This window comes from Nerophis ophidion, linkage group LG19, assembly GCF_033978795.1.
Source record: "Nerophis ophidion isolate RoL-2023_Sa linkage group LG19, RoL_Noph_v1.0, whole genome shotgun sequence".
NCBI classification, from domain to species: Eukaryota; Metazoa; Chordata; class Actinopteri; order Syngnathiformes; family Syngnathidae; genus Nerophis; species Nerophis ophidion.
The window spans coordinates 1,213,652-1,225,969 of NC_084629.1; the positions used below are offsets into that span (position 1 = coordinate 1,213,652).

Here is a 12,318-nt window from a genome sequence, read left to right on the forward strand (position 1 = left end):
CTGATACCACCATAACATTTGACAACCAAACATCTAATACCACCATAACATTTGACAACCAAACATCTAATACCACCATTACATTTGACAACCAAACATCTGATACCACCATAACATTTGACAACCAAACATCTGATACCACCATAACATTTGACAACCAAACATCTAATACCACCATAACATTTGACAACCAAACATCTAATACCACCATAACATTTGACAACCAAACATCTAATGCCACCATAACATTTGACAACCAAACATCTGATACCACCATAACATTTGACAACCAAACATCTAATACCACCATAACATTTGACAACCAAACATCTAATACCACCATAACATTTGACAACCAAACATCTAATACCACCATTACATTTGACAACCAAACATCTGATACCACCATAACATTTGACAACCAAACATCTGATACCACCATAACATTTGACAACCAAACATCTGATACCACCATAACATTTGACAACCAAACATCTAATACCACCATTACATTTGACAACCAAACATCTGATACCACCATAACATTTGACAACCAAACATCTGATACCACCATAACATTTGACAACCAAACATCTAATACCACCATAACATTTGACAACCAAACATCTAATACCACCATAACATTTGACAACCAAACATCTAATGCCACCATAACATTTGACAACCAAACATCTGATACCACCATAACATTTGACAACCAAACATCTAATACCACCATAACATTTGACAACCAAACATCTAATACCACCATAACATTTGACAACCAAACATCTAATACCACCATTACATTTGACAACCAAACATCTGATACCACCATAACATTTGACAACCAAACATCTGATACCACCATAACATTTGACAACCAAACATCTAATACCACCATAACATTTGACAACCAAACATCTGATACCACCATAACATTTGACAACCAAACATCTAATACCACCATAACATTTGACAACCATACAATTCCACACCCACTTAACACCACTGTAACTTTTGACAAACAATTCCACACCCATTTAATAACACCACCATAACAGTTTGACAACCAAACAATTACACAAAGCTACTCGATAAAGAATCTGGATATTATCTTCAACACAACTCTTTCGTTTCAGTCACATTAGGAGTGTAAAACAGCCTTCTTTCACCTCCGTAATCTCGCTGAAATATGTCCCTATTTTGTCCACTAGAGACGCTGAGATCATTATTCATGCGTTATTTACATCTCTCTACATTACTGTTATCTATTTTTTTCAGGCCTCCTTTTGTCTAGCATTAAAATATTAGTTGGTACAAAATGCAGCTGCTATACTTTTAACAAGAAAGTTTGATCATATTACACCTATACTATAGTGTTGTTGCGGTGCATGGTGTAAGAATGATAACGTGGATGAACAAATGAATGACAAAATAAGTAAGATTGTGTGACAGAACAGCGGGAAAAGAAGACTGCAGAGAGACGATGATGCTAGCTGCCAGCGTGTTTATTGACAACTCAGTATGTGAGTGCAGTGTGTGATTACCTTAAAGAGATGGAGTGTGACTATGTGTAAGTATTATCTGAGCGTGGTCACCAGAGGGTGTTGAGTGTGCGTGTTGAGATAGAGGTGGAAGTCCAAAAGAAGAAAAAGGCTTGGACGTCAGAGGGCAGGAGCGAGGTCTTGGTCCAGGGAGGCAAGAGGGAATCCAAAGTGGGTCCAGGTAGACGACGAGGAAGCTGGAGGACGACACAACACGAAAGACCGTCAACTCGACAGGAAGGGAACACAGGGAGCGAGAAGGCTGGAGATGTGTTGGCTTACTGTACTGGTAGGAGAAACTACGTTCTGGCACCGGATCTTAAGACGCGCTGGCTTATGAAGGCTGGTTGCTCATCACCGGCAGGTGTGTTGATTGCAGATCTCTTGCAGAGGCACACCCGCAGCGGAGAGGGAACACCTGTTGATGTGCTCCGCCATGCACTCAGTCCGCACAGCAGGAGGAGAAGCAGGAACGTGACCCATAACACATTGTGTAAGACTTGTGTACTGTTGTAGCGCTGCAGGGTGTAAGAATGAGAAATGAGTCACATGAATGAATACATGGATAACATTAGGTAAGAGTTTTGCATTGCATAGCGGAATAATCCAATTTTGACCTTATCGATATCAAAAACTGAGGAAACAAACACCATGAGGACACAAATTAAATACATATTGACTTTGTATTGTAGATAACCAGACCCCAAAATTGACCTTGTAGATATCAAAAACCATGACACAAATTAAATACATATTTACCATGTATTGTCAATGACAAGACCCCTAAAATTGACCTTGTAGATATCAAAAACCATGGTGACACAAATTAAATACATATTTACCATGTATTGTCGATGACAAGACCCCTAAAATTGACCTTGTAGATATCAAAAACCATGATGACACAAATTAAATACATATTTACCATGTATTGTCAATGACAAGACCCCTAAAATTGACCTTGTAGATATCAAAAACCATGGTGACACAAATTAAATACATATTTACCATGTATTGTCGATGACAAGACCCCTAAAATTGACCTTGTAGATATCAAAAACCATGATGACACAAATTAAATACATATTTACCACGTATTGTCAATGACAAGACCCCTAAAATTGACCTTGTAGATATCAAAAACCATGACAAATTAAATACATATTTACCATGTATTGTCGATAAGACCCCTAAAATTGACCTTGTAGATATCAAAAACCATGATGACACAAATACATATTTACCATGTATTTTCGATGACAAGACCCCTAAAATTGACCTTGTAGATATCAAAAACCATGGTGACACAAATTAAATACATATTTACCATGTATTGTCGATGACGAGACCCCTAAAATTGACCTTGTAGATAAAAACCATGACACAAATTAAATACATATTTACCATGTATTGTCAATGACAAGACCCCTAAAATTGACCTTGTAGGTATCAAAAACCATGAGGACACAAATACATATTTACCAGGTATTGTCGATGACGAAACCCTTAAAATTGACCTTGTAGATATCAAAAACCATGACACAAATTAAATACATATTTACCATACATTGTTGATGACAAGACCCTTAAAATTGACCTTGTAGATATCAAAAACCATGATGGCACAAATTAAATACATATTTACCATGTATTGTGAATGACAAGACCCTTAAAATTGACCTTGTATCAAAAACCATGACACAAATTAAATACATATTTACCATGTATTGTCGATGACGAGACCCATAAAATTGACCTTGTAGATATCAAAAATCATAATGACACACAATACATATTTACCATGTATTGTCGATGACAAGACTCCTAAAATTGACCTTGTAGATAACAAAAACCATGACACAAAATACATACTGACCTTGTATTGTAGATAACAAAAACCATTAACAAAAACAATGAAGACACAAATTACATACCAACCTGTATTGTAGATAACCAAACCCCCCAAAATTTCCCCTGTAGTTATTAAAAACCAGGACACAAATATACATATTTACCTTGTATTGTAGAAGACCAGAGTCCTTAAAATTGACCTTCTAGATAACAAAAACCATGACAAAAAGGAAATACATATTGACCTTGTATTGTAGATGATCAAACCCCCAAAATTAAATTGACCTTGAAGATTAAAAACAAATTAAAATACATATTGACCTTGTATTGTAGATGACCAGACCCGCAAAAGTGACCTTTAAGATAAAAAAAAGGACACTATTTAAATACAAATCGAACTTTGATTGTAGATGATCAGACCCCCAAAATTGACCTTGTAGTTAATAGAAACCATGACGACACAAAATACATAGACGTAGATATCAAAAACATGAGGAAACAAAAACAAATTAAATACATACTGACCTTTTATTGTATATGACCAAAACCCCCCAAATTGACCTTGTAGACAAAATCAATGGACACTAATACAAATTTACCTTGTATTGTAGACGACCTGACTTCTTAAAATTGACCTAATAACAAAAACCATGACAAATAAAATACATATTAACCTTGTATTGGAGATATCAAAAACCATGAGGAAACAAAAAAAAAAAAAAAGGCCCAAAATACATACCGACCTTGTAGTAACAAAAACCATGAGGACAAATAAAATACAAATTTTTACCTTGTATTGTAGATGACCTGACTTTTTAAACTTGATCTAATAGATAAAAACCATGACAAATGAAATACATATTAACCTTGGATTGTAGATATCAAAAACCATGAGGAAACAAAAAAAAAGGCCCAAAATACATACCAACTTTGTAGTAACAAAAACCATGAGAACAAAAAATACAAATTTACCTTGTATTGTAGATGATCAGACTCTTTAAAATTGACCTTGTAGATAACAAAAAACATGACAAATTACATATTGACCTTGTATTGCAGATGACCAAACCCCACAAAATTGACCTTGAAGTTAAAAACCATGACAAAAAAAACAAAACATATTGACCTTGTATTATAGATGACCAGACACCCCCCAAAATTGACGTTAATAGAAACCATGACACATAAAATATACATTGACCTTGTATTGTAGATATCAAAAACCATGAGGAAACAAAAACAATGACACAATATACAGACTGACCGTGTAGTTAAAATACAAATTTACCTTGTATTGTTGATGATGAGACTCCTTAAAATTGACCTTGTAGATAACAAAAACCTTGACAAATGAAATACATATTGACCTTGTATTGTAGATATCACAAACCATGAGGAAACAAAAACAGTGACACAGGTTAAATACATACTGACCCTGTATTGTAGATGACTAGACCCCACAAATTCACTTTGAAGATAAAAACCATTACAAAAAAAATAAATTTACCTTGTATTGTAGATATCAAAAACCACGAGGAAACAAAAACAATGACACAAAACCCCCCACAAATTGACCATTGTAGTTAAAAACTTTGGTCATCTACAATACGAGGTAAATATGTATTTAATTCGTCAAAGTTTTTGTTGACTACAAGGTTAATTTGTGGGGGGTTTTGAGTCATTGTTTTTGATATCTACAATACAAGGTCAATATGTATTTTATTTGTGTCCTCATGGTTTTTGTTAACTACAAGGTCAATTTTGGGGGGGAAGGGGAGTCTGGTCATCTACAATACAAGGTAAATACGTATTTTATTCGTCAGACTCCCCTTCCCCCCCAAAATTGACCTTGTAGTTAACAAAAACCATGAGGACACAAAATACATATCGACCTTGTATTGTAGATATCAAAAACCACGAGGAAACAAAAACAGTGACACAAGTTAAATACATACTGACCTTGTAGTTAAAAACCATGACAAAATACAAATTTACCTTGCACTGTAGATGAACAGACTCCTTAAAATTGACCTTGTAGATAACAAAAACCATGACAAATGAAATACATTTTGACGTTGTATTGTAGATGACTAGACCCCCAAAATTGACCTTGAAGATAAAAAAAAAAGATTAAAAAAAAAGATTAAAAAAAAAGAAAATATACATAGACTTTGTATTGTAGACCAGACTCCACAAAATTGACCTTGAAGAAACAAAAAAAGTTTAGTTATTTTCAATTATTGCACCCACACAAGGAACCATTACATCAGCCTGGGGTGCAGCCTGAGTGGAGAAACAAAAAAAAAACAGGGACACAAAGGAATTTAGAACAAACATTTAAGACACATGAACACAAATCAAGTCATTTGCGGCAAAGAGGTGAGTTTTAAGCTGTGCTCTAAAAGTGTCCAGAGTGGTGGCGGACTTGACTTTCAGGGGGAGCTTATTCCATAGGCCAGGTACCATCATTGAAAATGCACAGTCTCTCTTTGTCACTAGGTTTGACTGTGGGACCTTCAAGGTCATCTGGTTGTCAGATCTGAGGCAACGACCAAGCCTGGAGCTGATAGGTTGGTCCAGGAGATGTTTGATGTAAGCTGGGGTAAGACCACGGAGCGCTTTGAAGACATACGCAAGGATCTTAAATTTAACTCTGTGCTTCACCAGGATTCAGTGAAGGGAGGAGAGGATGGGAGAAATGTGTTCCCTCATTTTTGTGCCTGTCACCAGCATTTTGTACCAACTGCATGCTATATATGGTCTTGTCAGTGACCCCAGCATAGAGGGCATTCCATTAGTCCAGTCTGCAGAAGATGAGCATGAACACGACCCTCTAAGTCACTGGGGGAGAGGACATACTTGATCTTGGCTATTGTGCACAGTTGGGGGGTTGGAGTTCCCGAACAGAAGAATTTCACTCTGTCATTGAGCTGCAGGACATTTTGACATCCACTCTTTTATGTCCTGCAAGCAGTCCTTCAAATGGTCCAGTCCAGAGGGATCGTCTGTCTTGAGTGGAAGATAGATTTAGTATCATCAGTGTAGAAATGAAAGGAAATTTTAAGGCGATGAATGACTTGGCTGAGGGAGAGCATGTAGATGTCATTGTCACCGACGTCCCACTGGGTCATTATTGTCACCAATGTCCCACTGGGTGTGAGTTTTCCTACCGAGGATGTCGTGGTGGTTTGTGCAGCCCTTTGAGACACTAGTGATTTAGGGCTATATAAGTAAACATTGATTGATTGATTGATAGATGGAGAACAGGATGGAACCCAGTATTGAGCCCTAGGGACCCCACAGGTGAAGGTGGCACAGCGGGAGGAATGTTTGGCTCTGTTCACAGAGAAGGTTCCGTTGTTGATGGAGGACGTAAACCAGCACAGGGCTATGTTAGTGATGTCGACCTCTTATTTCCCCAGATACACAATACATCCAACATTGGCCGGCCACACACACACACACACACACACACACACACACACACACACACACACACAAGCAGCAACTATCACCCCCCCGCCTCGGGTGAAGGTAATGTAACTATTGTAAACAAGACTTTCAAACCAAGGATGGCACAACATTTATTTAAACCCCAAAATGTCAAAAGGTGAACAACAACAAGAAAGTCAGCACCAACATCTCTGCAGATGTTTGGTGATGCATGGAGAGCTAAGAACCTTTTGTAAATACATCTTACATAAAGCATCACAAGTGCAAAAATATTCACAGCGTACTTTTCAGCTTGGAGATCACAACTTTGAAATGTCCCAACACCCAGCTTTTGACAACCATAGTAGGGCCAAATCAGTGAGGGCAGGTGTGTTCACCTGTAGCAAACACTCAGCCCCACCTTCATTCATCCATCCATTTCCTACTACTTATTTCCTTTGGGGTCACGGATACCTATCTCAGCTACAATCAGGCCGGAAGGCGGTGTACACCCTGGACAAGTCACCACCTCATCACAGGACCAACTTAACATCACAAAATGAAAATGCTACGCCCACCCTTCTTTCTTTCTTTCTTTCTCTAACCCTAACCCTACTTTGGTCATGTGCATTACGTTTTCATAACATGGTCACTACTGCCTACTTTGTCTTGTTATATTCTTATTTTACTGTCATATATATATATATATTTTTTTTTTTTTCCCCCCCATTGTTGCTTTTTATTTTTTATTCTTATTTTAATATTTCTCTATTGTGTTTCCATTTAAACCCCCATTATTTACTTTTATTTAAATTGATCTCAACTCTGTACACTGCTGCTGGAATTTTAATTTTCCTGAAGGAATCAATAAAGTACTATCTATCTATGTTGACATTCACAAGATGCCTTCATGAAATTTATCTTTATCTCAGGACAAAAATAAACACTCCAAAACATATACATATGGAGCCTATGTATTGTTAATGCTCATTGACATGCACCACACATATGTATTATAAATGCTCATTGACATGCTCCACATGTATGCATGTATGTATTGTTAATGCTCATTGACAGACTCCACATGCATGTATGTGTTGTTAATGCTTATTGACATGCTTGACATGACATACAAACATGTCAAGCCTGTCAATGAGCATCAACAATACATGTCAAGCATGTAAATGAGCATAAACAATACACACATTCATACATGCCGGGGCCTGTAAATGACCATAAACAATACATACATGCCGGGGCCTGTAAATGACCATGAATAATACATACATGCCGCGCCTGTAAATGAACATGAGTAATACATACATGCCGGGCCTGTATACGAGCATAAATACATACATGTCAGGCCTGTAAAAGAGCATAAAACGCAACATACATAAACATTGGCGTCGCACACGACCAACGCCAAACCAATTAGTCCGCCCTGAGATGGGTAGGTTTTGAGTTCAAACCCCGCCTGAGTCATACCAAAGACTATAAAAATGGGAGCCATTACTCCCCTGCTTGGCACTCAGAATCAAGGCTTGTAATTGGGGGTTTAATCACCCAAATTTATTCCCGAGCTCAGCCACCACTGCTGCTCACTGCTCCCCTCACCTCCCAGGAAGTGATCCAGGGTGAGGAGTCAAATGCAGATAATTTTGCCACACCTAGTGTGTGACAATTATTGGTACTTGAACATTGGCCTCAGACTACCAACGCCAAACCAACATTAGCCTTGTCGACGACCGTCAGGAACAAGAGTGAAGCGTCTTGCTCAGGACACAACGTACATGACGAGGTCAATAGAAGGTGGGAATTGAACCAGGAATTAAAACTAGGGGAGACAGGACCTTCTCTGTGGTCGGCCCTAAGCTGTGGAACACTGTGCCCCTCCATACTCAAACTGCTCCCGATGTGGAGTGTTTTAAGTCTCGTCTTAAGACCCATTTTTATTCTTTGGCTTTTAACACTACGTGAGTTGTGTGGTCAAAAAATATAATCCTTTAAGTTTACAATTCAGAAAGTTTTATGAAGCATAATTGTAAGCACACTACCACAAAACACAAATTGCTAGCCTCCGATGTTATGAACATTTTTTACAGTTGCATTGTATTGAAAATGAGGACATAGCAAAACATTTATTCCTTTAGTGGGAAAATATATACATAGAATAGAATGTACTTTATTGATCCTTGGGGGATATTCAACACCACAGTTCGCTCATAAACTATGATGATAATAATATTATATATATATATATATATATATCATTGTGAGCGAACTGTGGTGTTGAATTTCCCCCAAGGATCAATAAAGTACATTCTATTCTATGTATATATTTATTATTATTCATTTTTATTTAGTCATTGGTGGAGCTTAAGATAGTATTTGAATGTTTTTAATATTGTTGTGCCGCACTTTGGAAACATTTTGTTTAAATGTGCTATATACGGTAAATAAAGTGGATTGGAGGAATCCACAGGTTGCTGGCACGGTCACTCTACCAACCACGCAGTCCACAAAATAAACCAAAAAAACATTGACTTTGTATAGGACATATACTAATAAATAGGGCTGCGAATCTTTGGGTGTCCCACGATTCGATATCGATTCTTAGGGTCGCAATTCGATTCTCAATTCACAACAATATTTTTCCAATTGAAAAGGATTGTGTATTCATTCAATACATAGATTTCAGCAGGATCTACCCCAGTCTGCTGACATGCTAGCAGAGTAGTAGATTTTTAAAAAAAGCTTTTATAATAATTGTAAAGGACAATGTTTTATCAACTGATTGCAATAATGTAAATTTGTTTGAACTGTTAAAACGTACCAAAAATATGACTTATTTTATCTTTGTGAAAACATTGGACACAGTGTGTTGTCCAGCTTATGAGATGCCATGCAAGTGTAAGCCACTGTGACACTATTGTTCTTTTTTATTATTTTTATAAATGTCTAATGATAATGTCAATGAGGGATTTTTAATCACTGCTTTGCTGAAATCATAATATTGATACTGTTAATCATTTTTGTTTCACTACTTTTGGTTTGTTCTGTGTGGTGTTTGTGTCTCCTCTCAATTGTTCTGTTTATTGCAGTTCTGAGTGTTGCTGGCTCAGCTTTGCTTTTGGAATTGGATTGCATTGTTATGGTATTGCTGTGTAGTGCTTTGTTGGGTTAATTAATTTAAAAAATATGTTTTTTTCTTTTTTTAGTCGATTTTTCTTAAAATGAGAATTGATTCTAAATTGCACAATATGAAAATCGTGATTCTAATTCAAATTGATTTTTTTTCCACACCCCTACTAATAAATATCGAAATCTATAAAGCCCACACACACACACACACACACACACACACACACCAAAAAGCAGCAACTATCACACCCCGCCTTGGGTGAAGGTCATGTAAGCATTGTAAACTGGACTTTCAAACCAAGGACGGCAAAACATGCAGTTTAACACTAACATTTATTTAAACCCCAAAATGTCAAAAGGTGAACAAGAAGAAGAAGAAGAAAGCCAGCACCAACATCTCTGCAGATGTTTGGTGATGCATGGTTTGCTGACAACTTTATGTAAATACACCTTAAACAAAGCATCACAAGTGTAAAAGTATTCACAGCGTACTTTTGAGCTTGGAGATCCCAACTTTGAAATGTCCTTCTAAACACCCAGCTTTTGACAACCATAGTTGGACCAAATCAGTGAGGGCAGGTGTGTTCACCTGTAGCAAACACTAATCAGTGAGGGCAGGTGTGTTCACCTGTAGCAAACACTAATCAGTGAGGGCAGGTGTGTTCACCTGTAGCAAACACTAATCAGTGAGGGCAGGCGTGTTCACCTGTAGCAAACACTAATCAGTGAGGGCAGGCGTGTTCACCTGTAGCAAACACTAATCAGTGAGGGCAGGTGTTCACCTGTAGCAAACACTCAGCCACACCTTGACTCTCTTAGCCAGCAGTTGAGAGCCATGGTGACTGACAGCTTGTCAGCAACTAAATGTGTCTTGTTTCTACATGTTGTGTTCCTAACATGTGCATGTTTGTCACTAAATGTGTGTTTCTACATGTTGTGTTCCTAACACATGTGCATGTTTGTCACTAAATGTGTGTTTCTACATGTTGTGTTCCTAACATGTGCATGTTTGTCACTAAATGTGTGTTTCTACATGTTGTGTTCCTAACATGTGCATGTTTGTCACTAAATGTGTGTTTCTACATGTTGTGTTCCTAACACATGTGCATGTTTGTCACTAAATGTGTGTTTCTACATGTTGTGTTCCTAACACATGTGCATGTTTGTCACTAAATGTGTGTTTCTACATGTTGTGTTCCTAACATGTGCATGTTTGTCACTAAATGTGTGTTTCTACATGTTGTGTTCCTAACACATGTGCATGTTTGTCACTAAATGTGTGTTTCTACATGTTGTGTTCCTAACACATGTGCATGTTTGTCACTAAATGTGTGTTTCTACATGTTGTGTTCCTAACATGTGCATGTTTGTCACTAAATGTGTGTTTCTACATGTTGTGTTCCTAACACATGTGCATGTTTGTCACTAAATGTGTGTTTCTACATGTTGTGTTCCTAACACATGTGCATGTTTGTCACTAAATGTGTGTTTCTACATGTTGTGTTCCTAACACATGTGCATGTTTGTCACTAAATGTGTGTTTCTACATGTTGTGTTCCTAACACATGTGCATGTTTGTCACTAAATGTGTGTTTCTACATGTTGTGTTCCTAACATGTGCATGTTTGTCACTAAATGTGTGTTTCTACATGTTGTGTTCCTAACACATGTGCATGTTTGTCACTAAATGTGTGTTTCTACATGTTGTGTTCCTAACACATGTGCACGTGCAGTGCGAATCAAACAATTTTCAAGCAGCAATAAAGCACACAGTAGAAGCATCAAGACAAACAATAGAACGCCAGTGTAAAAGAGCAAACTGTCACAGCAACACAAACACAACTTTAAATCAGCAATAAAGCACACGGCAGAAGCATCAAGACAAACAATAGAACGCCAGTGTAAAAGAGCAAAGTATTACTCACTGCGAATAAAACCCGTCCGATCCACATCCGTCAAAAAAGAATAATGATGAAGCAGTGAAGGAGGGACTCAGGTGGAACTAAATACAACTAATTAAACGAGGAACAGGTGTGCAGACACGGAGCAGAGAGTAAAGGTGCCACAAAAGACAGAGAGCAAACAGGAAACAGTAAGAAAATAAGAGCAGCAGGACAGGAAGTGATTTGAAAGACAGGAAAAGCAAACATGATCAAAGTGTCAGTAGCACTTCTGACACATCTATATATATATTAGACCAGGGTCTCAGACACGTGAGATCTTATTTTGCGGCTCCCACGCTAATATGAAAGTTGAATGTTAGTGAGAGTTTGATATGAATGGTGCTTGACAGCGTTGTGGGCGGAGCTGAAGGAATCCACCAATCACGGTGTGCTATATGGCTCTC

General features: G+C 37.5%; 1 long non-coding RNA gene across 1 annotated transcript; it reads right to left on the minus strand.

Moving 5' to 3' along the window:
- Positions 1 to 1,505: 1,505 nt before the first annotated feature.
- Positions 1,506 to 12,083, minus strand: LOC133537726 (uncharacterized). Its single transcript, XR_009802810.1, has 3 exons — positions 11,897 to 12,083; positions 1,830 to 2,065; positions 1,506 to 1,744 (listed from the first exon to the last, which is right to left on the minus strand). It is a non-coding gene; the product is annotated as an uncharacterized LOC133537726 (long non-coding RNA).
- Between the last annotated feature and the right edge of the window lie 235 nt (positions 12,084 to 12,318).